The 26,902-nt window shown below is 41.9% G+C and overlaps 1 pseudogene across 1 annotated transcript; it reads left to right on the plus strand.

Moving 5' to 3' along the window:
* Positions 1 to 16,550: 16,550 nt before the first annotated feature.
* LOC306740627 (mitogen-activated protein kinase 4-like) lies at positions 16,551 to 22,011 on the plus strand (annotated as a pseudogene). Its single transcript has 5 exons — positions 16,551 to 16,592; positions 19,431 to 19,509; positions 19,772 to 19,985; positions 20,140 to 20,305; positions 21,170 to 22,011. The product of its transcript is annotated as a mitogen-activated protein kinase 4-like (transcript).
* The last annotated feature ends 4,891 nt before the right edge of the window (positions 22,012 to 26,902 follow it).

Genomic DNA, 26,902 nt, shown 5'->3' on the forward strand with positions numbered 1-26,902 from the left:
GGCTACATGCCTTGTAAACTTGTATACAACTGTTGTTATATTTAATGATATAGTATATATGTATACATTGATAATGGTATTGTGTTTAAGTATTCTTTGCTGAATGTTCGGATACAATTTCTGTTTATTTGGAGTGGGTTGTATTTCGTTTAAATGTGGAATGCTCTATCAGAACAGTTTATGCTCTTGTTTACTTCAAATGGTTTCCTATCCTGATACCAAGGTCATCATCTGCTTTACATTTGGCGAAAAGATACTATCCTCTCCGTAGTAGAGAGTCAGATATCTGTCACAATTTTGCTCACTTAATTGTTAGCCACAGAAAGCTATAATGCTAACAACAGTAGCCTATATTTTGGAGAAAGTGGATGCTTCAAAACCTTTATAGGAAGTGATTTGTACTCAAAACTCCTCAATGCTAACCAAATAACCAAAACATGTATTTTGAATTACTTTTCTATCCAGCGTGGAAGACAGCAGACCCTCAGAATGGTATTTATTCTGACATGCGAAGTCTCCCCGTCAAGGTAACGGAACCAGGGAGAAGATACAGTCAGAGTTATGAGCAGATGTAGGCTGTAGGCGTGTGCATCAGGCTTTCTCAGTCAAGCGCATCTGACATTCACTTCACTCCTCAAACTAAAAAGCTGCTAGTGAGGATATGGAAACGGCATTTAAATGATGCAGTAATAAAGAAATACAGTAATGTCCAGGTTTCTAAGGTACTAATCATACTTATGCTGGACTGCTGGACTAACTGATAAAAGTGTTCAAGTGAAGTGCAAAACCGTCCATGTTCTGATCCAGAGCATTTATCTCTTTATAGAAATGGATAGAAGCTGTGCTGCAGTCAAACTAATAAAACACGAGTCTAGATTTGACCTGCACATGTTTAATTATCCCTTTTTGCTTCATACAGTTTCCTCTCCAGGTAACCTAAGCCAGTAATAACATCATTGACAAAAAAAACAAGCATACTGTAACACATGTGGTTACTGAGCCTAAGTTCATTTTTTTTGAAGTATTCGAAGAAATGTATAAAATGTGCCTCAGTTCACCTGCTTCCAGCTTGCTGAATGTAACAGATCCTCCCCCCCTCTGCATGGCTTTCACAACTATCCAAATAGCTTACACTTTGTTGTTTTTGTTATGTGTCACCTTTATGGATTCATATTTCTGTGGGCTCTTGTCTATTTTGTACCCACGAGGCCCAATAAGACATATTGCTGTAATTATTTATTCAAGGATATGTTGTAATTGATGAATGTAAATATTCATAAACACATACAAAACAGCACAGTGCACAAAGAGAAATACAATAAAAGTGCAATAACCCAATGAAAATGACTCATGAATGCCCACATGATTGATCCCTCTATAAAAACTGTTTAAGCTTGAGTTTGAAATGATCCACATCATGCATGATATTGTACTTTAGTGGTATATTCCTAAACAAAAGTAATAAACCAAATTACCACAAAACCAACTGAAACGCAGAATAGGTCTGTAAACCTTAAGCAGTTTGCACACTTCTCCAGGTTGGCAATCCACCCCGACCCTTGTCATGTAGCCAATTTGCGGCAAAGTTACACCAATGCATTGTGAAATCTGAGGTGAGGACCAATTCAAACCAGACCTCCAATGCCTTCTCCTGTATAGCAAACAATGATATAATCTTGCGTCACTCTTCTCTGGTGCACTGTTTTTCTTTTTGTTTGTTTTGCACAAACAAAACAACAAAAAGGCAAAACATTTTAATATAGGTTGTGAGGGAAGAAAAAGTCCAAATGGTTGACAGATAGGAAGATAATGAATGTTAATTTATCATTTGGAAAAGTTCTAATTTAAATATAAATAGTATACAATAAAATATAAAAAGTTATAATTAAAGTTGAACAATCCTTTAACCCCTTATTGACTGAATTTATTTGCAATTATATAAAACAATTATTTGTGTTTTTTGCTTTCATACAGATGCTAAATTAAGTGGAGATTGTAAATTTTAATATAGCACATGGAATAGATGAAAATTTAGGTATGATGCAAATTAGCGACATTAGGCACATTAGGTATAATTGGGCATAATAGTAAATTAACACATTTTCCAATGTCAGGTATGTAGATTATTTATCAAAAGCAGTTTGAAACATTGAATTTTTAACATTGCACTTTGTATTACAATTTGAATATGTGAATACAGTAAATACAAAACAAAACTCAGTGGAAGCCTGATTTGAAGTCCACCAGCTCGCTTCCCATAGAAAGTGGTTGTGTCCATTTTGTTCTGCCAAAAAATAAAGGGCATTTATATATATATATATATATATATATATATATATATATATATATATATATATATATATATATATGTATGTATATATATATATATGTATGTATATATATATATAATATATATATGTATATATAATATATATATATAATATATATGTATATATATATATAATATATATATATATATATATATAATATATATATATAATATATATATAATATATATATATATATATACTATATATATATATATATATATATATATACATATATATACATATATATATATATATATATATATATATATATATATATATATATATATATATATATATTTTGAGGATGACACCGGATTCTGTCGCGAAAATCCATGAGGTCTGAGGACTTGACTTCCGGTTTCGTCAACCGGATGTAGTTTCCGCTCCGCCCACAAAATGCCGGCAAAATTCATCCAATACGATCCTTGGTATGTGTAAACAATGCAGCAACAGGCGATAGAGGGATACGCACGTCACCTTGGCTGCATTAAGACCGAAAGAGGTTTGATGCAAATTCGCGACAACCGTCAACAAGGGGTTTTAACAAAACCACTAAAACTAAGATAAATATGAACATCTACGTATATATATTTGTCTAACACGGTGGTTAAATGGATACATGGTCCGCTTGACCCACGAGAGCTCCGGGTTCGAAACCCAGGTACCTGTCCGGTATATCGGAGGTCCTGCAAAATCAGACATGTGCGCGGGATGCAAGTGCGATCAGTGGTCCTGGTGGCTGCACTACAGCTGTGTTAGGCCGTGTTGGAGTGCAGGTTAACTGTACTCCAGCTAGTTTTTTTTCCTTTTTTTTTCCTTCCTCCTTTCTTTCATATCCGGTTACTCAGTTGAGGAGAAATGATTCTCAAAATGTGACTGCCACATAAGACTGTCATAAGATTGTGAGATAAAGTTGATATTACAATTCACTAGTTCAAAAATAAAGTTGAACAATAAAGTTGAACAATCCTTTATTATAATTCACTAATTCATTGAGCACACATTATATTGTAACGGACTGAGGGAAATGTTGTGTTATAAATGTTATGTTCAGGATGTCAGTGAACGTCTCATGAGCTGGTAGCTGTGAAGCGTGTCTGTGATTGGAGAGCGAGGATGCTGTTGTGTTGTGTGGTGTTGTGTTACGAGCCGTTCGGAGCAGAGTCTATGACCCGGAGGAGACGTGAAGCTGGTTGAGAGGCTTTCACGGGGTTTTGCTGTTGTTTTGGCGTAGGCTACGGCCAACAGTAGCCTGTTCTATGTTCCCCTAAACACCCTATACGCCTCGTAGCTTTCCTGATCCAGGGTCGCTACATTTGGTGTCAGAAGTAAAACTTTCGCCATCATCAACATCGCCACGCGAGTTGGCAGACGACGGAGCACCGATATCGGGTAAAATAAATTACCACAAGGATGGCTTTGGAGGCTGGCTTTGGCCACTCGGGCCGCGCCGGTGAGGGAAATGGCGGCCGTAGAGGAATGACTGCGGCCGCAGAAATGTACATGACTGAGCACACTGAGACACGCAGAGAAACTATTCCGTCCACAATCAAGACCCCCAGATATGACTGTAAATCCAACTGGGAAGCTTTTCATGCACAATTTGAACTATTAGCCCATGCCAGTAGATGGTCCACTGAAGTAAAAGCTCTCTAGTTAGCGATGTGCCTCACGGGTGACGCTTTATCAAGCCTGCTGCTGCCGAGTCCCGATGATAGGAGTGATTATGATGCACTAATTGGGGCTCTAAAGCGACGATTTGGACAATGCTCTGCCACTAGCCTGCTCCGCTCTGAACTATGCAGCAGACAGCGACGGCCAGAGGAGCCGCTAAGGGAGCTCGCTAATGACATTGAGGGGCTTGTTCACCGCACCTACGCCCACATGCCCCCGTCCATTCAGAGCGAGCTAGCTAGAGACCATTTCCTCCAGGCCCTGCTGCCAGCTGACCTGCACATCCAGACACTACTTGCTCACCCTGGGTCTCTCCAGGAGGCTTTGGAGTCAGCAACGGAGAGAGAGATGCTGTGTGCTGGCGCCATGGGTAAAGTGGTTGAAAAAGCACCAAAGGGGAGCGCTGCTTGTGAGACGGAAAGGGAGTTGGCGCAGCCTGCCTGGGTGGGGGAGCGAACCCAGCTGGTGAGGGCTGCCACTTTGAGAGATGAGAGGCAAGACAAGCCAAGACCAAGAGTCTGCTGGGGGTGTGGCCAGCCTGGCCACCTGGTCCGACACTGCCCCCGTTCCACCGCGAACAAGGGCAACGAGCCGGGAACGCTGTCCCAGCCCCCTCTAATTAACGAAGCTACGCAGCCGTCTGACCAAATAGGGGCAACCAGACCACCGGAGGATTTTGATGGTCAACTAGAGCGACTTGTGGTGCTGGGTCGATCCTGGATAGGAGACTGTTGGTATGCACCGCTCACCTTGGAGGGACATGCTGCTCTGCACTGGTAGACACAGGTTCATCAGCAACCCTGGTGAGGCCCCATGTGGTGACAAATGGAACTGATATTTTTCCCACTATAGTGAAACTGCAGTCAGTCACCGGTAGGGATGGGTATCGTTTGGGTTTTTTACGATACCGGTGCTAAACCGATACTTTTAAAACGATACCGGTGCCTGAACCGATACTTTTATTTATTTATTTATTTATTTTTTTTCTTCAAATTGAACAATATTATTAACTGTTTAAAGTATACTATAGATATAAATAAATAAGTACATACAAAACACACTTCAAACTACGTCTTCAAACCTTTTAACTTAACGTGGCCTGATGGGACTGGTGCAACAGAACTCAGAAACTGTTGGATTCTACAAACTGTTGCTTTACTGGACTACACGTCATCAGTAATATCAACTGGAGAGATTTGTTCCATCAAGCCGAGGACGGACGTTCAAAAGCTCGTGCTCGTGTCTCCAGCGATCTCTGTGTGCGCGCACTGTGTGTGTGTGAGCGCTGGAAGCCCCGCCCCCTCGAGCCCCGCTCTGCATGCAGGCGGACAGAGAGCAGAGCAGCAAGTGTGCTCTGATCCGCGCTATTTTAATGATCGTTTTTAGCGTGCGGGCACCTTGCTACCTTTTTAGTATCTATATACCGTGCAACTTTACAGATCAGTGTAAAAAAAAAAAAGTATTTAAATCGGCTCAGGCACCAAAATCTGCGTTGCTTTTCGGTCCGGTAGGTACGTGTTGGAACCGGTGCCAGACTGGCACTCGGTACCCAACCCTAGTCACCGGGGAGCGAACTCCCATGGTTGGGGAAGCAATAGTGACTCTGGGGCTGGGGGAAAAGTCTATCCGCTGCCCGGTGTGGGTTGCTAACCTGTAGGACTGTACACTGGGACTGGATATTCTCGGGGCTTTGGACTGTGTCATCAACACAAAGAGAGGAACTCTCACGTTCCCTGATGGCCATGTCATCCAGATGTGGCGCCAGCCACCCCAGTCTGGCTGTGTTGCGACCCACACGGTTGCCACACTGACGGCTGAGACAACAAATTATGCTGCCCCTAGCTGCATCCCTTCAAATGAGCTACCCACACTGCCCTCCACCCTGCCAGCTGCTGAGTTGCACCCATCCCCAGCCTCTGTCCAGCCAGCTGCAAGTCCACACACACAGGTAACAAACGCCTCTCCATGTGACGACCGTGAAAGAGTCTTGGCAGTGAGGGAGGTCTGGCAGACAATCTGTGGTGGTCTGACTCCTAGCGAACAAGATCTGTTGTGGCAGCTGCTTCTTGAGTTCAAGGACTGTTTTTCAATGTCGGAGGACGATGTGGGCCGCACAGATCTCATCCAGCATTACATCGAAACAGGAGATGCACGGCCGATTAGGATGAGACCTCGACGCCACCCACTGGCCAGGCAGGACAAAGCCCTGCAAGAGATGCAGCGAGCGGGAATCATCGAGCCTTCCACCAGCCCCTGGGCCTCGGCGATCGTCATGGTCCCCAAAAAGCAGAAGGAGGCGTGGCGTTTCTGTGTGGACTTCAGGGCCCTCAACAAAGTGACAAAAAAGGACTCCTGCCCCCTTCCACGCATCGACGAGGCCCTCGACACGGTGGTAGGGTCAGCCTGGTGCTCCTCTTTGGACCTGTGGAGCGGGTATTGGCAGGTCCCTCTCAGCCCTGAAGCTAGGGCCAAAACTGCCTTCATCACTAATGGGGGCTTGTGGCAGTTTAAAGTCCTTCCGTTTGGCCTCTGCAATGCTCCTGCCACGTTCGAGAGACTAATGGACAGGGTACTCGCGGGTATCCCTCGGCAGGAGTGTGTTGTGTACCTGGACGACATACTGGTGCATGGTGACTCCTTCCAGGCGGCTCTCGAGGCCCTGAGGCGGGTGCTGGAGAGAGTGGCAGAAGCAGGTCTAAAGCTGCACCCACAGAAATGCTCCTTCATGCAACGGGAGGTCACATTTCTGGGGCACAAGCTTGGGGGTGGCGGTGTCGGCACCATGGATGATAAAGACGGTGAAGGATTGGCCTACCCCCAGCACTGTGCAGGACCTGAAAAGCTTCCTGGGCCTGGCCTCCTACTATAGAAAGTTTGTGAGGGGTTTTTCCTGCATAGCTGTACCACTGTTCCGCCTGCTGCAAAAAGGGGTGGTGTTTGATTGGACAGAGGAGTGCCATGCAGCTTTCACTTCACTGCAGAGAGCCCTCGTGGAGGCCCCAGTCCTCTCACCGCCTGACCCCACCCTGCCTTTTATCCTCGACACGAACGCCAGTAATGCAGGCGCAGGTGCTGTGCTGGCCCAAGTAACTCCTGAAGGAGAGAGAGTGGTGGCGTATCACAGCAGACAGTTTAACAAGGCTGAACGCAGCTACTGTGTCACAAGACGGGAGCTGCTTGCTATGGTCTGTGCCATCCGACATTTCAGATATTACCTTGGGGCCCTCCACTTCACAGTCCGGACCGACCACTCTGCCTTAAAGTGGCTCATGTCTTTTAAGGAGCCAGAAGGCCAGCTGGCACGCTGGATTGAGGAGCTACAGGCGTATGATTTCACTGTGGTCCACAGACCGGCATGCCACGGAAATGCTGACGCGCTTTCACGCCGGCCTTGCAGCGCTGATGGCTGCAACTACTGGAGAGAGGGCAAGCTCAAATTGCGGCACCGGCATCTTGTACAGGCACTTCCTGTGGCACCGCTCAGTTGCCACAGTGCTGGAGGCACCTGCCGCAGAGCTGGAGGCACCTGCCGCGGTGCTGGAGGCACCTGCCGCAGTTGCCACAGTGCTGGAGGCACCTGCCGCAGTGCTGGAGGCACCTGCCGCAGTTGCCGCAGTGCTGGAGGCACCTGCCGCGGTGCCTCCAGCACCTGCCGCGGTGCCAGAGGGAGATGCCACTGTTCCGGAAGCTGCCACTACTTTAGAGGCAGCATTTCTGATGGCACGTCTCAGGTGGCGGGGCACTTACGAGTTGCCACTAGTTTTTGAGGCATCTGCCTGTGTTAGAGAGAGCGGTGCTCACGCCACACAACCAATTTCTCACGGCAAAAAAAATGTCTGATTTTGGACCGAGGCGCGTTCCTTCCAGCACGAGTTCGTTGCAGACGCGCGTTCGTTCCAGGCGCGTTCGTTCCAGACGCACGTTCGTTCCAGACGCGTTCATTCCAGACGCGTTCGTTCCAGACGCGTTCGTTCCAGACGCGTTCGTTCCAGGCGCGCGTTCTACCCAGCTTTTGATCTCCTTCTAATACCTAATTTTTTGTTATTTTATTTGTGTTAATCTATTGTTTTGCTTTAAAAGGCTACTGTTTAAGCACTTTATTTGTTTGCACTTTTTTGTTTGATAATGAAAAATATTTTTGTCATTTTGTGTCATTTTTTGCTGAACATAAATCATGAAGTGCTCTTAAGAATACAAGTATTGACAATATAGGTTAGGTTTCAGTTAAGAATTAGTTGAATACCATTGTAATCAAAATGTCAATCAACCTACCTTGGTCAAATCTTAAACACAGGTCTATTAATTAGGCTATATTGTGGTACATAGACAGTCATTGAGGCACAACAATAGTTTTCTGGTTGAATGTTTAGCTCAAGTCTAGAAGGCCGCTGTGGCAGGTATTTGTGGCCACAGCTGTCATCGCTGCAGAATAGATTCAGAAGATGTTTTGGCAACTGCCTGCCACTATTTGTGGCTTCTGGTGAGATGCACAGTGCACAGTTTAAGGATGTCAGTCGTTTTGCATTCATTTGCAAGGTTCTTTATCATTATTTTTAACAAGGCATCCAATACACGTACATTGTACATTGTCCCTCTTGAACAAATAAAAAGAAAATAAATACAGTTTGTAACAGAAAGGGAAAATTAAGAGCATCTACGCTTTAGAAGATATACACGTCAATGTTCGACGACAAATCTGGCAAACACTTTTAAATTTCTCTTGTCAACCATTTCAGAGTTGAAACTGTCATAATCCTTTTTTTCACTGAAAACAAAAGTGAAAAGCTCTGCTGGAGACTCCTCATTCTGATCTCCTTCCCATTCGTGCAGCTCCTTCGGGGTTTGTTTGTGTTCCTCTTCATCCATGGAGAGGACCGCGGGAAGTTGCAGCCCGCCAAGAAATGTTGTCTTGCGACACCAGTCAGCCGCAATCAGGCTGTCTCTAATGAGACCAGTTCCCTGCAGTAAAGAATAAAGTGCGCTCAATGTATTTATTGTATATTGGTGTGGCAACCAACTTATCCTTCAAACTATTACAGCATTTACAGTACCTCATCAACAAATAGTTATTTTGTAACCATGAGTCATTTAACACCTAAAAGTAAAATCTCTATTTCGAGAAATAAGCAACAGACAGTAACGCTGGATGGTTCCATCGAGAGCCTTCCACATTGAATGGCAGTATGTGAATGTATTGCATGGTTTCCGCCATCAGGTGTCGCCCTTGAGCACATAAATACATAAAAAGTTCTTTCAGCACTAATTTACTTTATCTTTTTGATTATCAAATATAATATACATGATATAATCATATCTCTGATCCGCGCTATTTTAATGATCGTTTTTAGCGTGCGGGCACCTTGCTACCTTTTTAGTATCTATATACCGTGCAACTTTACAGAGTAGTGTAAAAAAAAAAAGTATTTAAATCGGCTCAGGCACCAAAATCTGCGTTGCTTTTCGGTCCGGTAGGTACGTGTTGGAACCGGTGCCAGATTGGCACCGGTTCTCGGTACCCAACCCTCGTCACCGGGGAGCGAACTCCCATGGTTGGGGAAGCAATAGTGACTCTGGGGCTGGGGGAAAAGTCTATCCGCTGCCCGGTGTGGGTTGCTAACCTGTAGGACTGTACACTGGGATATACTCTGCTATGTTGTTTAATGCAGAAATAAAGTCACCGTAAATCAAACTACGTACCAGCATTTATGTCTGCAGAGATTTTAACATTTCTTACCTCTTCTGTGCTGTCTGTGTCAATTGTTGACATCTCTGGAGCACTGAAATACAAAATATAATCTGTAAATAAACCACTGCCACATTCAGTCATTACAGTGATGTCAACTTGACATGCAAAACCACTCTTAGCCAGTAATGGATTTAATGACGTTGCACATGCTCACCCACAATTCAAACACACGTAATGTAGTTTTTACTATCAGGCTCGTCAATTGTAAATATTTCAAAAAGTATTTTCCCTTGAATCATAAGTTACTTGATTAAAACAGAGCTTTTCAACTGTGATGTGTGTGTGAAGTGTTATATAATTAATGTAGAGTTGGGTTGCCACTCATGTTGTACATACCTGGTTGTCTCAGTTGCTTGCTTGAACAAACATTGGTTGGTCTTTTTAGCTTTGGATTCCTGCAGTCTAATTGCTTCTGCAGTAGGTGGTCGGTCCTGTGTAACAAAGACCTCTGGTGTAATCATATCATTTCACTTATTACCATTATATATTTTAAGATATTAAGAGATTGATTAGTCTAACCTCAGTATTCACATGTTTTAGCATGTTGGTTGCATGGTGCAGACGAAGAGTCCTGCATTGGTTCAGAGTGAGAGCCTCCCTAGTGACCTCAATGTTTTCACTTCATTTTCAGCAGCCTAGTTGGAAACAATTTACTTTAATCAACCCCACAGACCATACATGCACTGAACAAGAAGACAAGTAGCTCACAGAACAGGCAACTCACAGAACACACAAAAACTCCACAATTAACAGAGTCCTGCTGCTTCCACTGTGGAGGACATGTCACAGTCCAACCTTGAAGGCCACCCGAATGTCTCAAGGCATTTCTACAAAAGAAAAAAGTGACAATATTTTTTTTATGATCATATTGTCACATGCTGCATGTTATATGACTCTTTTTTTACCTGAGGAGGTCCATGTCAGGATCACTAATCGTGGTGTAAAGCATCAGGGAATCATAGATTCTGATTTGTTTGGCTTTGAAGTCAAACACCTACAAGGAAAATAAATCTGTCATAACTACATTCCAAAACATATGACAAAGTTTTAGCTCGCCTGACAAATAACTTAAAAGAAGTTAACTGTCTAAGTTGGATATTGCCGTTTCTGCATAAATGAATGTAATAATATTAATAATATTAACTTGATTTATACAGCACCTATTGAAAACAGAGTTTACAAAGCTCACCCAAAGAATAAAATGATTCCCCGTCTCTGGAGTGGCATGACCCACAACCCTCGGGAGAAACATTTTGTCTGAGACCTATAGCACAACAATATCAGGTATTACAACACAGTCCATGTTAGGAGCAGATTTTTCCAATTCTAATTTACAAAGTTTACATATGCATTCAAAACATATTGGTAAATTTGATCCGATTACCTGCACAGTCTCTCCAGTCGTTAGGAACAGGCTCTGGTGGTCGCAGTGTTGAACTTTTCACGACCCTGTTGACGCACTGTGGGGTTGCCAGGTTTGTAGGTAATAATGCCTCAAATCAATACATTTACGACTATAGAGCCAAACATATTGCCTGCTTTTGTGATCTTTTAAATGCTGTAATTTAAGTAATAGTATATCATAAGTGTTGCGCCTCCCCATAATAAACATGTTTGAAAAGGCTTAAATCGATAAAACAATGGACGGCATTTGTAATTGGGGCATTCAATTATCAAAACTTGGAAAACACAAATCTGGTAGCCATTTAAATATTGATGATGTAAATGATGTTTGTCATAAAACGTAGCTCATGGACATATGGTCATATAATTCAAGCTCTCTATACACTTAGACTGTATCAGATGATTCATAGCAAGGCGATGTTATATTATGTACGGGCAATTTCTTTCACCAGGGCAACTCAAGGTTGTGATTCCATCCACACCTACTGTACACTGTACTGTTGAGAGTGTTGGAGGAAGACACTGAGCCCCATTAGAAGCCCATTGGTAGTAATGCTTAAGAAGATTAAAAAGAAAGACCAATTAAAAAAATAACTTATAGAAATGTAATAAATAAAAGTAAATATTTACTGTTGTTACAGTAAATATTTAAAAAATGTTGTTGTAAACAAATGTCATTATCAGTACATACAGTCATAAAAGACAATGACAAATAAGCATATTCAAATGTGGAACATGAACTAATAATGTTTGATTTCATATAATTTACAGGGTGGCAGTGCATATATCATTAATATTACGACTACTAATTATTATTAGTTCTGTTACAGTAGGATATTATGGATTGTATTAATCATAATAATAAAAACAAGCTTGAAAGTCTTTGTCTGTTGAGTTTAAACCAATCAATAAAAACCTACCTAAAACGTTTATTTCTTCTGATCCAGAGAGATTAAATTAAAAAGAGAGACTAAATTAATAAATGCATTATTTAAAGACCGATAAAGACTTTGTACATAACTTGTAAATGCATACCAGTCTTATTTCTCAATTACAGTGCAGTCAATTAATTTTTTTGGTCTGATTTAGTAAGGAGTTAAAACATGAATGGCTTGATTAAAATTGAAAAAAGAATATCAATTATTATGAAGGCTGTATGACATTATTCACATTACAATACTTAAGTCTAACCAAAAAATTAATAGTCCTACATAATAAATATTAGATTTGGTTGGAGAAATATGAGTTAAATTAGTTTTTGTGGCAGTTGTTGTGGCAGCTTGCCACAAAAACTGCCACAACAACTAGTGGCACCTCTAGTTGCCAGTAGTTGTTGTGGCAGCTGCCACAAAAACGTGGCAGCTGCCACAACAACTAGTGGCAACTAGAGGTGCCACAGGAAGTGCCTATACGAGGTGCCGGTGCCACGATTTGAGCTTGCTCTTACTGAACTACTGTGAGAAAAGAGAGGCGCAGGAAGAAGAGCGGCTGCAACCTGATGTGAAATGTGCTGCCGTGGGACCGGTGGGCACGCCAGCAGGCCATGGACTGACAGCTGTGGACGCAGCAGAGTGGGGGTGCAAACAGGAAGAGGATGTCAACATAAGGCCAGTGCTCGCTTGGGTGGGATCCCAACAGCGACCACCTTGGGGAGAGGTTACCATGTGTTCTCGAGCCACAAAGGGACTCTGGTCAATTTTTCAAGCCCTGCGACTGCGTGATGGTGTACTGCAGGGGGGTGGAAAGAGCCGGCGACTGGAGAGACACAGTTGCAAGTGGTGGTGCCCAGGGCTCTGAGAGAGACAGTGCTCCGGGCAATGCATGGAGCTCCGGGATCTGGTCACTTCGGCGTTACGAAGACCCTCCATCGCCTCCGCCAGGGGTTCTACTGGGGCCAACATAGGCGGCATGTGGAGGACTACTGCCGCCGCTGCGACAGCTTCACAGCGAAGAAAGGCCCTGCAGACAGATCTCATGCCCAGCTCCAGCAGTTTCCGGCTGGGTGTCCCATGGAGAGGGTGGGGATTGATGTTCTTGGACCGTTTCCTCACTCAGAGAGGGGCAACCGTTACATCCTCACTGCCATGGACTATTTTACTAAGTGGCTCGAAGCTTACTGCATGCTGAACCAGGATGCGGAGACGATTGTGGATGCTCTGGTGGGGGGAATGTTCAGCAGATTTGGGGCCCCTGAAGTCATCCACACAGATCAGGGCAGAAACTTTGAGTCCCGTTTCTTCGCCGCCATGTGTGACAAACTGGGATCCCACAAGACCCGCACTACACCCCTCCATCCACAGAGCGATGGGCTGGTCGAGAGATTCAACCGCACGCTGGCACAGTAGCTGGCCATAGTGGCAGCTAAACATCAACGCGACTGGGACGACCACGTGCCTCTTGTACTGATGGCTTTCTGGTCTGCTGTGCAGGACTCCACTTCCTGCTCTCCTGCCCTTCTCATGCTCGGATGCCAGGGGAGATGATGATGGGGGAACCTCCTGACGCCTCTTTCTCTTGTCCCTACAAGCTGTTTGGTTCATTTGAAGTTGCTCTCAAACGCTTGACACCCACAATATTTGCACCATCCGTGTAGGTAACATACACCGGTTGTGAGCAGATCATCACAACATAGGATGAGCCATATTTGCTACGATAGCAAAGCCAGGTATATTCTTTTATATTCACAATAGACATGAAGCGCATTAGAGTTACTAGCACATTCAGAAATACAGTTTTTTTCTCAGTGACAAATGAAACTCCAATGTTGTCAATGCTGATTTGTAGGGCTGCAACAACGAATCGATAAAATCGATAAAAATTGATTATCAAAAGTGTTGGCAACGAATTTCATTATCGATTCGTTGTGTCGCGCGATTATTACGCCGGGTAATAAGGCGCGGAGCAGAGCAACTGGCCGGCCAGCGTTTCTGAGATTGGAGTGAGACACGAGAAAAGCTGAGGTCGTGATGTTCTCAAAAATAGAAGATCTTTGACAAGTCGAGTCTTGGCCAATCAGCGTCTTCATGTTCCTCAAACTTGTTTTTAATGGAAGCTAGTCAGCTTGCTATCGCGTTTGCTAACGTGTTTGGGTTGTGTATTGTCGTTAAAGTTCTGTTATGTTCCGTTACAGTTCAGTCTTGCTTGTAAAAAAACGTAACGTGATGAAACATGCCGTCACTCTCCGGTCTGGTTCAGTTCACGCTGTCACTCGTTAACGTTAAACCGGCACACCGGCGGATCTGGCTGCAGGTTTTTTTTTTTTTTTTACTCAAAGTAGAATGAAGCAAATCACGTAGTTGGGCTTAGCCAACAACGTGACGTCGTGGTCATAAGAGACCCAGAATGAAAGAGTTTAAGGAAGAGGACGCTCTATACGTAGCAGTACAGCTTCCTACTGTCCCAGTATTTCATACATATTGATAAAGCAGGGTATGCTAAATGCAGCCTCTGGAGGGATCAATTACAGTAAAAAGGGCTCACATTTGGCAGATGTAAAGCATAGATGTGTATGTTTTTAGTGTTAGTCCATTTTGTTGTTTTAATTAACAGCTCAGGGATGTTCAAGGAGCAACCTGTTTGTGCACTTTCTGAACATGTTTTGCAATGTTACTTCTGTTTTTGAATAAAGGGTTGGAAATGAACGCTTTTTTGATAAAAACATTTTTTTATCCGATTCATCGATTAATCGAAAAAATAATCAACCGATTAATCGATTATTAAAATAATCGTTAGTTGCAGCCCTACTGATTTGTATTAATATTGTATACCTCTAAGGTATACAATATATTGATTGATAATATCTCTTTTTGCAGTTTCTGTTTTTGCTGAAGAATTAATAAAACATTACTTAAACTATTATTTGACTTCACATTCTCTATTGCTGGTGTATTTCTCAATTCAGATAAGACATATTGCTGTAATTATTTATTCAAGGATATGTTGTAATTGATAAATGTAAATATTCATATACACATACAAAACAGCACAGTGCACAAAGAGAAATACAATAAAAGTGCAATAACTGAATGAAAATGACTCATGAATGCCCACATGATTGATCCCTCTATAAAAACTGTTTAAGCTTGAGTTTGAAATGATCCACAACACATCATGCATGATATTGTACTTTAGTGGTATATTTCTAAACAAAAGTAATAAACCAAATTACCACAAAACCAACTGAAACGCAGAATAGGTCTGTAAACCTTAAGCAGTTTGCACACTTCGCCAGGTTGGCAATCCAACCCCGACCCTTGTCATGTAGCCAATTTGCGGCAAAGTTACACCAATGCATTGTGAAATCTGAGGTGAGGACCAATTCAAACCAGACCTCCAATGCCTTCTCCTGTATAGCAAACAATGATATAATCTTGCGTCACTCTTCTTTGGTGCACTGTTTTTCTTTTTGTTTGTTTTGCACAAATAAAAGAACAAAAAGGCAAAATATCTTAATATAGCTTGTGAGGGGAGAAAAAGTCCAAATTGTTGACAGATAGGAGGATAATGAATGTTAATTTATCATTTGTAAAAGTTATAATTTAAATAGTATACAATAAAATATAAAAAGTTATAATTAAAGTTGAACAATCCTTTAACCCCTTATTGACTGAATTTATTTGCAATTATTTGTGTTTGTTGCTTTCATACAGATGCTAAATTAAGTGGAGATTGTAAATTTTAATATAGCACATAGAATAGATGAAAATTTAGGTATGATGCAAATTAGCGACATTAAGCACATTAGGTATAATTGGGCATAATAGTAAATGAACACATTTTCCAATGTCAGGTATGTAGATTATTTATCAAACGCAGTTTGAAACATTGAATTTTTAACATTGCACTTTGTATTACATTTTTAATATGTGAATACAGTAAATACAAAACAAAACTCAGTGGAAGCCTGATTTGAAGTCCACCAGCTCGCTTCCCATAGAAAGTGGTTGTGTCCATTTTGTTCTGCCAAAAAATAAAGGGCAGACATTGCATTTATATATATATATATATATATATATATATATATATATATATATATATATATATATATATATATATATATATATATATATATATTTTAAAGGATGACACCGGATTCTGTCGCGAAAATCCATGAGGTCTGAGGACTTGACTTCCGGTTTCGTCAACCGGATGTAGTTTCCGCTCCGCCCACAAAATGCCGGCAAAATTCATCCAATACGATCCTTGGTATGTGTAAACAATGCAGCAACAGGCGATAGAGGGATACGCACGTCACCTTGGCTGCATTAAGACCGGAAGAGGTTTGATGCAAATTCGCGACAACCGTCAACAAGGGGTTTTAACAAAACCACTAAAACTAAGATAAATATGAACATCTACGTATATATATTTGTCTAACACGGTGGTTAAATGGATACATGGTCCGCTTGACCCACGAGAGCTCCGGGTTCGAAACCCAGGTACCTGTCCGGTATATCGGAGGTCCTGCAAAATCAGACATGTGCGCGGGATGCAAGTGCGATCAGTGGTCCTGGTGGCTGCACTACAGCTGTGTTAGGCCGTGTTGGAGTGCAGGTTAACTGTACTCCAGCTAGAATTTTTTTTTTTTTTTTTTCCTTCCTTTCTTTCATATCGGTTGCTCAGTTAAGGAGAAACAATTGTCATAATGCATGCAATTAAGAGAGGTTCATAAGATTTGGAGATAAAGTTGATACTATAATTCACTAGTTTGATAATGAAGTTGAACAATCCTTTATTATAATTCACTAATTAATTGAGCACACATTATATGCAACTTTATTAAGCCTGCAGAGAATTCAGTCCATAGCACAACAACATTTTTTATATCTAAATAAAAGAAATATATATATATCAACTGAGCATATCGGATATCGTAAAAACAACAACAACACAGTGCTGTGTTGGGTGCCATCGCCACGAGAGATCTCTCTGTATCCTCGGGCTGTGTGGATTTCAACCCATATTCTATCTCAACTATATAAACAATACCGCTGAATAAAACACTTCAGACAGACAGGTGCAAAGAAAAACATGCAAAAAGACAAAACATGATTTATATCAAGAATAAATCCTAAAAACGCTCATGTCCTTAAAAAATGAAATGACTGTCGTTTACAGTAGTTACGACGGCGTGCTCTTGTTTCCGTCTTTACGGTAACCAGAAAGAGAATCCCAGCCTGTGATTGGACGAGCGGCCAAGTTCCTCGACACGGCGTTATGCGCCTCCTCACTCACCCTGCTGCGTCTCTGGCAGCCGTTAAAGGACAAACCAAGCGGTCAGACGACAGCATTTATTCAGCAAGCCCCCTGGAGAAATATGCTTTATTAACAGAAACCTATGCCACGGGAGTGACTGCAGTATCATATTACTTAAGAAGCAGGTAAGCCGAGTCGCTGTTCTCTTAAAACACTTAAGAAACTTTCCGTTTCTGAGCGGGCAATGAGCGTGAGTGGGTTAGGGGAGGTCCGGATGAATGACAGCATGCAAATCATCAGGCTATCATCCGGTGTAACGTTACTGTCTGCGTTTAACAAACGGTGAACCTGAACCGGTGCTCGGATAACGACACGGCTCGGTCCGTTTTAGTTGTAAGCTAGCGTCTTTTAGCAGGTACTGGAGGCTAATATTAATCAGGCTAGCTTACAGTTGTTGTTGTTGTCGTACATACGTATTGAGTTGTTGTGCTCACAGTTAGCAGTAACATTCCCTCCTACCAGCATCTCCAAACTGAAGATGTAAATATGTATTTAATCCCTTTGAGTTGTGCAGTAAGCGCAATGAGAACATGGACATGAGACATAACTGATAAGACCAACGGGTTTTCTGTCCGGATGTTAGTACGCAGCAGTGTCAGGTGTTGCCTGAATCTAACTGCTGCAAATGGGCGTTGATACTCAACAATGTTAATAATGAGAGAAACAAATAGATGGACAAGTCCTTGAAACAACTGCGAGTGAAGCTGCACCCACAGTCACCTTGAGGGAACATAACTACTTGTACTCCAGTACTGAAGCTGTTGCTTCACACCAGTATACTCTACTGGTAAACTTCCCCTCATAGACCATAGAAAGCTTGCACATGAATCTGTGTGTGTTGGTGTGATTGGTTGCTTGTTAGACTGTAGTAGTACAAGAGCAATGGCTTTCTGTCTTTCCACTTCTTTAAATGCAGACACTGTTTGCACACATTATTTCTATATTAAGAGTACTTCCAGAAACAGTAATGCAATACTTTGTATCCTGTTTTCCTCATGAGTATTAAAACATTTACTAGTACCTAATATTCGTATGAGACGTGCTTTTATTTCTAATTCATTCCCTCAGGCTCCATGTGTTCTAGAAACGAGATGGAAGCAGAAGTAGACGTTAATATGACAAAAAAAAAATATCAAATCAACAGAGCATTCAAATGTGTTGATTGTTGGCGCTGTTCATAAGGTCTTACACTTTGGTACAGCTTTGATGCGGCTTTCAAGGCAGTGTTTCCTGGACATGTCGTTGTAAGCCAAGACTCAGCTGGCTCTGCTTGTACTTTCTTTCATCAGATATTCTGGTCAAAGAAAGTCGGTGCATGATCACACCACAGTGTGACCTCTTAAACTGTTGTTTTCCAAGTTCAGGCGAATGTAAAAATCACATCCATGGTTTGCTAGGAACTCTTTAAGGTCAGTGATAATTTATAAACTATCTTCGTTGCGCATCGTGATTCAACACAGAGATTGACGTAAACAAATAATGGTGGTTACAAGCACTATTAGCTGTGGCATGATTCGGCCACTAAACTACAAAAATCTAAATTAGAAACTGCATGTGACAACGGTCACGTTGCTGTTCCCCACATAACTTGCTTACAGGTTCAGTTGCATTTCCTCTGGGTCAGGTCTTGACTTTAAGGAAGGCCAAAAGCTGTTTGGGCTGGACAATAGAAGTCCTTTAAAACCAGGGCCAAAGCAAAAATTCTGAAATTTCAACCTTTGATATTCTACAAGTATTTTAATCAGGGAGGATTACCTCTTCAACAGATCAATGATCAAATGGAGGAGGGAAAAAAATAAGATGCCAGAGGGGACTATTTATGTGATTTCAAGCACTGGAATTAAAATGTAAATTGCTGTTATAATGGGTCTTAGAGTGGTTATTTCTAGTTTAAATTGAAAACCATTTATAGTGAGCATATTCAAGTAAACTAAAGTGGAGTGTCTTGAAATGTACAAAAAAGAAAAAAAGACAGCAGAATTCTGCACATATTTCAACCCACGCTGTCATCCTTTTTCCAGGTGATGCCTTCATATGTCAGTCATGGATGGAAAGTCAAGAAGCCCTTTTCTGAATTGCTTCCTGAAGTGGATGCTCAGGGTGAGCAGAGGGACTTGAGTGGTAAAAAGAGTCATTTCAAGCAGTATGAAATAGAACAATAAGAGTGAAAAAGATACAGAAGACAGCAGCTTCTTTTAGCTGTGAACGATAAAGAGATGATAGGCTACGCTGGAGAGGTTTGGAGGTCTAACACATATAATTTAGCACTGAGAGAAGATGGTGCATTATTACTTCATGGACACACATTTTGTCTCCTCCTCCTCTTTCTCCCCCACTGATCCCTTTTTCCTTCTCCTCTCAGCTGTGGTCTTCCTTGAGCGCATCTTGACTTTTAACCCCATGGATCGGCTGACAGCTGAAGCGGCGCTATCCCACCCGTTCCTCCGGCAGTACTCCTGTCCGGAGGACGAACCCACCTCATCGCATCCCTTCCGCATCGAGGACGAACTGGAGGACAGCCTCGTCACCGAGCAGTGCCTCAGCAACAGTCAGGCCTCCAGCATCCACTGGGAGAGGTGTGTAGATTGTTGTTGTTTGCTGGAACAGAAAAGTCTCGCAAAGCACAATGAGACACCTATTATACAGTAAATAATCATATTCGATTGAATAAACTGCACATCCCAGTTATTATAAGATTATTATTAATACTTAATTTCTGCCCGTCTGCAGGTACGAGAACAGCTCCTCAACAGATGTGTCCTGGCAGCAGTCAGGCGGGAGGTGTCACTGCATGCCCCCTGGCCACATGACTTCTGACCTGGGAGACACGACATAGGATGAGGAGGTGCAGAGAGACGCCCGGGCCAGTTCCACCGCACTGTTAGAGGAGGCGCAGGTTGGATAATAAGCTTTGTTATTTCCCCCTATATCGATTGATTTACCTAATCATTATCTTTTTTTAATATAAATGTAGGCAGGTGAATATTGGAATAACACCATACACAGAGTTATATTTGGGGTTCTTTATTTCTCGACGGCTCTTGGAAGAATAGACCAGTATTACATTCATTTGGTATGTTCAATTGGTATTAGAGTTCCTGATACGTGGCAACTTCCACTAACTCAAAGTGCATACATCACGTGTATAAAATAAAGTGCATGAATAACGTACAAAAATAACTGCAGTGGCAACTCCTCTGTAAACCAAATAAAATACAAAAACAATACCACACAGTTAACTCAAACACAAGGAAACAGTTGGTCCATTAACAATCAGAAATGATGCAGTACATGACAATATACTCACTAAATACTATCTCGGCCTAGCTCACGTGCACAGTGGCGCTATAGGCATTCATCCCGTACAGCACATGTAGATCAAATCTGGAAACATCGGACCAATTTGAGTCCATCGGCGCATTTAGCGACACTAAAATACATTTCCGGACATCCATACCATCATATTGTGAACATTTTGTACAGAAATATAATCTTAAACATATTCACCGACCTGGAAAGCCACGAGCGCTACACCGGAAGTAAATGATTTCACTTCCTGTTTGTTCCTGACGTCTCGCTGGCTCCCTGAGAAACACAGTGCCCTCTAGTGGCCCCAGCGATGACAACACCCTTACCACTGGGTTACATAAAGAATACTTATTCTATACTAGTAACAAACTAGAACGAGTCAAAGCACTTAAACACACAACATGCATATGTCCTCCTCACCTTTTTTTCACTTTCTCCATCCCCACTACAGGTCGACCCACGTAAGTATTCCCACAGCAGCTCAGCTGAACGCTTCCTGGAAAACTCTCACTCCTCTCTGGAACGCGCCTGTGGTTTGGCGTACGGGGAACTGGACTGTGGCCACTCCTGTGTCTACAAAGTGGGCTCTCCTTCGTATCTAAGACAAAATTGCCTGGAGGGAGGGCAAGCCTCAACACTACTCGGAGCCTAAGCTGATCCTGGATCTTTCTCAGTGGAAGCGTAACACTGGCAGCCTCCCTGTGCCTGCTGAGTCCATTGGTAGCAGCGTGGACGACCTGGGAGAGATGAAGGAGGAGGAAATAGAAGAGGAAGAGACGGGGAATTTATTCCAGGAGATCTCTCGCTGGGTTGAGAGCACCCAGTCTCGCCTGCACTCACCCAGTCCCAGTCCTTCTTTGGAGCCGCGTTCCCTCTCCTGCTTCACCTCCTCTCCCTCTCTCCCCAACTGACCTCCCAACTCCAGTCTTCCACTACACGGAAGTTGTGCGGCAACCGTCAGATGAATATGACGAAGACAGACTGAGCCCACTTCAGCCTGTCATGTGTCCCTGTAAGTCTCAACCCCTTTCCTCGACTTCCTCCATTTCTCAGCCAGTAAATGACGACTCCTTGGTGGAGTCACTTCCTGTCAAGCAAAAAGAGCGGCTGTTCGACCTGGACGTGTTCATATCCCGAGCGCTGAAACTGTCCAGGCAGAATAAGGAGAAAGCAGAAGGGAAGAGAGGAAAGGAGGGAGGATGGAGAGAAGAAAGCAAACAGCCGAATATTAACCGAATGGTGCCCAGGCTTCCAGAGCACAGGACTCCACCACCACAGACTCCCAACTCTTGATGTTCAACTTCAAGTCCACCACAGTGTGGCGCTCATGATGGGTAGCACTTCCAAATGCTATAGTGCTTTAGGGGTTTTCGTGGTTGAATATGCTGCTTCAGCATTAGACCTCAGTGTTAGCAGTCGTTATGTCACTATTGCAATGACACGCTACACACGGCGACTAATCCAACAATCCTGTAGCTTTGCAATACGAGCTCAGAAAGCATTTGGATTCAACATAATTAACCATGCTTAGCATTGCAAATATCTAGGATTTGTTCGACGTGAGAATATTTAGAAATACTTTTCTAATTGATGATTATGGTATTAGTGGTTTGCGGTCATTTGGCACCTTAAAGGTGGGTCAGACCTTGACTCGATAGCTACTCATTCTGTGACACAAACATCTGCCTATCTGACTATAACAAGAGTTATAAAGGCTATGTTAGACTGCATAACAGTAACACATGGGGAGAGATCACTTAGCTGGTTTTAAGTGTGCGTTAGATTTGTGTTTGTAAAGATCCCTTGCTGTCAGTCAGTCAGCAAATCTTTCAAAATGTCAGACAGTCTTCCAATGGTGATGTTTACCGAATAATGATAATGACACGGACAATGCTTTTTCCAAATTTCTCTCAATGTATAAACCGAAAACAATCAGTACAATTATGCGAGCTGGTGAACCATGAGGATTTTATATCAGTCCTGCAGTGACTTATGAGCTCCATCACGGCTACATGCCTTGTAAACTTGTATACAACTGTTGTTATATTTAATGATATAGTATATATGTATACATTGATAATGGTATTGTGTTTAAGTATTCTTTGCTGAATGTTCGGATACAATTTCTGTTTATTTGGAGTGGGTTGTATTTCGTTTAAATGTGGAATGCTCTATCAGAACAGTTTATGCTCTTGTTTACTTCAAATGGTTTCCTATCCTGATACCAAGGTCATCATCTGCTTTACATTTGGCGAAAAGATACTATCCTCTCCGTAGTAGAGAGTCAGATATCTGTCACAATTTTGCTCACTTAATTGTTAGCCACAGAAAGCTAGAATGCTAACAACAGTAGCCTATATTTTGGAGAAAGTGGATGCTTCACAACCTTTATAGGAAGTGATTTGTACTCAAAACTCCTCAATGCTAACCAAATAACCATGTATTTTGAATTACTTTTCTATCCAGCGTGGAAGACAGCAGACCCTCAGAATGGTATTTATTCTGACATGCGAAGTCTCCCTGTCAAGGTAACGGAACCAGGGAGAAGATACAGTCAGAGTTATGAGCAGATGTAGGCTGTAGGCGTGTGCATCAGGCTTTCTCAGTCAAGCGCATCTGACATTCACTTCACTCCTCAAACTAAAAAGCTGCTAGTGAGGATATGGAAACGGCATTTAAATGATGCAGTAATAAAGAAATACAGTAATGTCCAGGTTTCTAAGGTACTAATCATACTTAAGCTGTACTGCTGGACTAACTGATAAAAGTGTTCAAGTGAAGTGCAAAACCGTCCATGTTCTGATCCAGAGCATTTATCTCTTTATAGAAATGGATAGAAGCTGTGCTGCAGTCAAACTAATAAAACACGAGTCTAGATTTGACCTGCACATGTTTAATTATCCCTTTTTGCTTCATACAGTTTCCTCTCCAGGTAACCTAAGCCAGCAATAACATCATTGACAAAAAAAACAAGCATACTGTAACACATGTGGTTACTGAGCCTAAGTTCATTTTTTTTTAAGTATTCGAAGAAATGTATAAAATGTGCCTCAGTTCACCTGCTTCCAGCTTCCTGAATGTAACAGATCCCCCCCCCCCTCTGCATGGCTTTCACAACTATCCAAATAGCTTACACTTTGTTGTTTTTGTTATGTGTCACCTTTATGGATTCATATTTCTGTGGGCTCTTGTCTATTTTGTACCCACGAGGCCCCTCTGCTTTTTACTTGAGAAAAGCTTTGAGGTTTTTAAATGCTCAATATTGATTGATAATATCTCTTTTTGCAGTTTCTGTTTTTGCTGAATTAATAAAACATTACTTAAACTATTATTTGACTTGACATTTTCTATTGCTGGTGTATTTCTCAATTCAGATAAGACATATTGCTGTAATTATTTATTCAAGGATATGTTGTAATTGATGAATGTAAATATTCATATACACATACAAAACAGCACAGTGCACAAAGAGAAATACAATAAAAGTGCAATAACCCAATGAAAATGACTCATGAATGCCCACATGATTGATCCCTCTATAAAAACTGTTTAAGCTTGAGTTTGAAATGATCCACAACACATCATGCATGATATTGTACTTTAGTGGTATATTCCTAAACAAAAGTAATAAACCAAATTACCACAAAACCAACTGAAACGCAGAATAGGTCTGTAAACCTTAAGCAGTTTGCACACTTCGCCAGGTTGGTAATCCACCCCGACCCTTGTCATGTAGCCAATTTGCGGCAAAGTTACACCAATGCATTGTGAAATCTGAGGTGAGGACCAATTCAAACCAGACCTCCAATGCCTTCTCCTGTATAGCAAACAATGATATAATCTTGCGTCACTCTTCTCTGGTGCACTGTTTTTCTTTTTGTTTGTTTTGCACAAACAAAACAACAAAAAGGCAAAACATCTTAATATAGGTTGTGAGGGGAGAAAAAGTCCAAATGGTTGACAGATAGGAAGATAATGAATGTTAATTTATCATTTGGAAAAGTTCTAATTTAAATATAAATAGTATACAATAAAATATAAAAAGTTATAATTAAAGTTGAACAATCCTTTAACCCCTTATTGACTGAATTTATTTGCAATTATATAAAACAATTATTTGTGTTTTTTGCTTTCATACAGATGCTAAATTAAGTGGAGATTGTAAATTTTAATATAGCACATAGAATAGATGAAAATTTAGGTATGATGCAAATTAGCGACATTAGGCACATTAGGTATAATTGGGCATAGTAGTAAATGAACACATTTTCCAATGTCAGGTATGTAGATTATTTATCAAAAGCAGTTTGAAACATTGAATTTTTAACATTGCACTTTGTATTACATTTTTAATATGTGAATACAGTAAATACAAAACAAAACTCAGTGGAAGCCTGATTTGAAGTCCACCAGCTCGCTTCCCATAGAAAGTGGTTGTGTCCATTTTGTTCTGCCAAAAAATAAAGGGCAGACATTGCATTTATATATATATATATATATATATATATATATATATATATATATATATATATATATATATATCAAATAATAATAATATAATATATATATATATATATATATATATATATATATATATATATATATATATATATATATATATATATATATATATTTTGAGGATGACACCGGATTCTGTCGCGAAAATCCATGAGGTCTGAGGACTTGACTTCCGGTTTCGTCAACCGGATGTAGTTTCCGCTCCGCCCACAAAATGCCGGCAAAATTCATCCAATACGATCCTTGGTATGTGTAAACAATGCAGCAACAGGCGATAGAGGGATACGCACGTCACCTTGGCTGCATTAAGACCGGAAGAGGTTTGATGCAAATTCGCGACAACCGTCAACAAGGGGTTTTAACAAAACCACTAAAACTAAGATAAATATGAACATCTACGTATATATATTTGTCTAACACGGTGGTTAAATGGATACATGGTCCGCTTGACCCACGAGAGCTCCGGGTTCGAAACCCAGGTACCTGTCCGGTATATCGGAGGTCCTGCAAAATCAGACATGTGCGCGGGATGCAAGTGCGATCAGTGGTCCTGGTGGCTGCACTACAGCTGTGTTAGGCCGTGTTGGAGTGCAGGTTAACTGTACTCCAGCTAGTTTTTTTTCTTTTTTTTTCCTTCCTCCTTTCTTTCATATCAGGTTACTCAGTTGGGGAGAAATGATTCTCAAAATGTGACTGCCACATAAGACTGTCATAAGATTGTGAGATAAAGTTGATATTACAATTCACTAGTTCAAAAATAAAGTTGAACAATAAAGTTGAACAATCCTTTATTATAATTCACTAATTCATTGAGCACACATTATATTGTAACGGACTGAGGGAAATGTTGTGTTATAAATGTTATGTTCAGGATGTCAGTGAACGTCTCATGAGCTGGTAGCTGTGAAGCGTGTCTGTGATTGGAGAGCGAGGATGTTGTTGTGTTGTGTGGTGTTGTGTTACGAGCCGTTCGGAGCAGAGTCTATGACCCGGAGGAGACGTGAAGCTGGTTGAGAGGCTTTCACGGGGTTTTGCTGTTGTTTTGGCGTAGGCTACGGCCAACAGTAGCCTGTTCTATGTTCCCCTAAACACCCTATACACCTCGTAGCTTTCCTGATCCAGGGTCGCTACATTTGGTGTCAGAAGTAAAACTTTCGCCATCATCAACATCGCCACGCGAGTTAGCAGCAGAGAAGCTAAGTGGCTAACGCTCGTCAACGGTGAGAAACATGACGTCGGGGAGTCGTCTCAAGATTAAACGGGAAGGAGAAAGTGACGAACGAGAATGGGACGGCGCAGCCGGGGCTTGGCAGACGACGGAGCACCGATAGCGGGTAAAATAAATTACCACAAGGATGGCTGTGGAGGCTGGCTTTGGCCACTCGGGCCGCGCCGGTGAGGGAAATGGCAGCCGCTAAGGGAGCTCGCTAATGACATTGAGGGGCTTGTTCACCGCACCTACGCCCACATGCCCCCGTCCATTCAGAGCGAGCTAGCTAGAGACCATTTCCTCCAGGCCCTGCTGCCAGCTGACCTGCACATCCAGACACTACTTGCTCACCCTGGGTCTCTCCAGGAGGCTTTGGAGTCAGCAACGGAGAGAGAGATGCTGTGTGCTAGCGCCATGGGTAAAGTGGTTGAAAAAGCACCAAAGGGGAGCGCTGCT

The sequence above is a fragment of the Taurulus bubalis genome, assembly GCF_910589615.1.
Source record: "Taurulus bubalis genome assembly, chromosome: 8".
In the NCBI taxonomy this organism is placed as follows: domain Eukaryota; kingdom Metazoa; phylum Chordata; class Actinopteri; order Perciformes; family Cottidae; genus Taurulus; species Taurulus bubalis.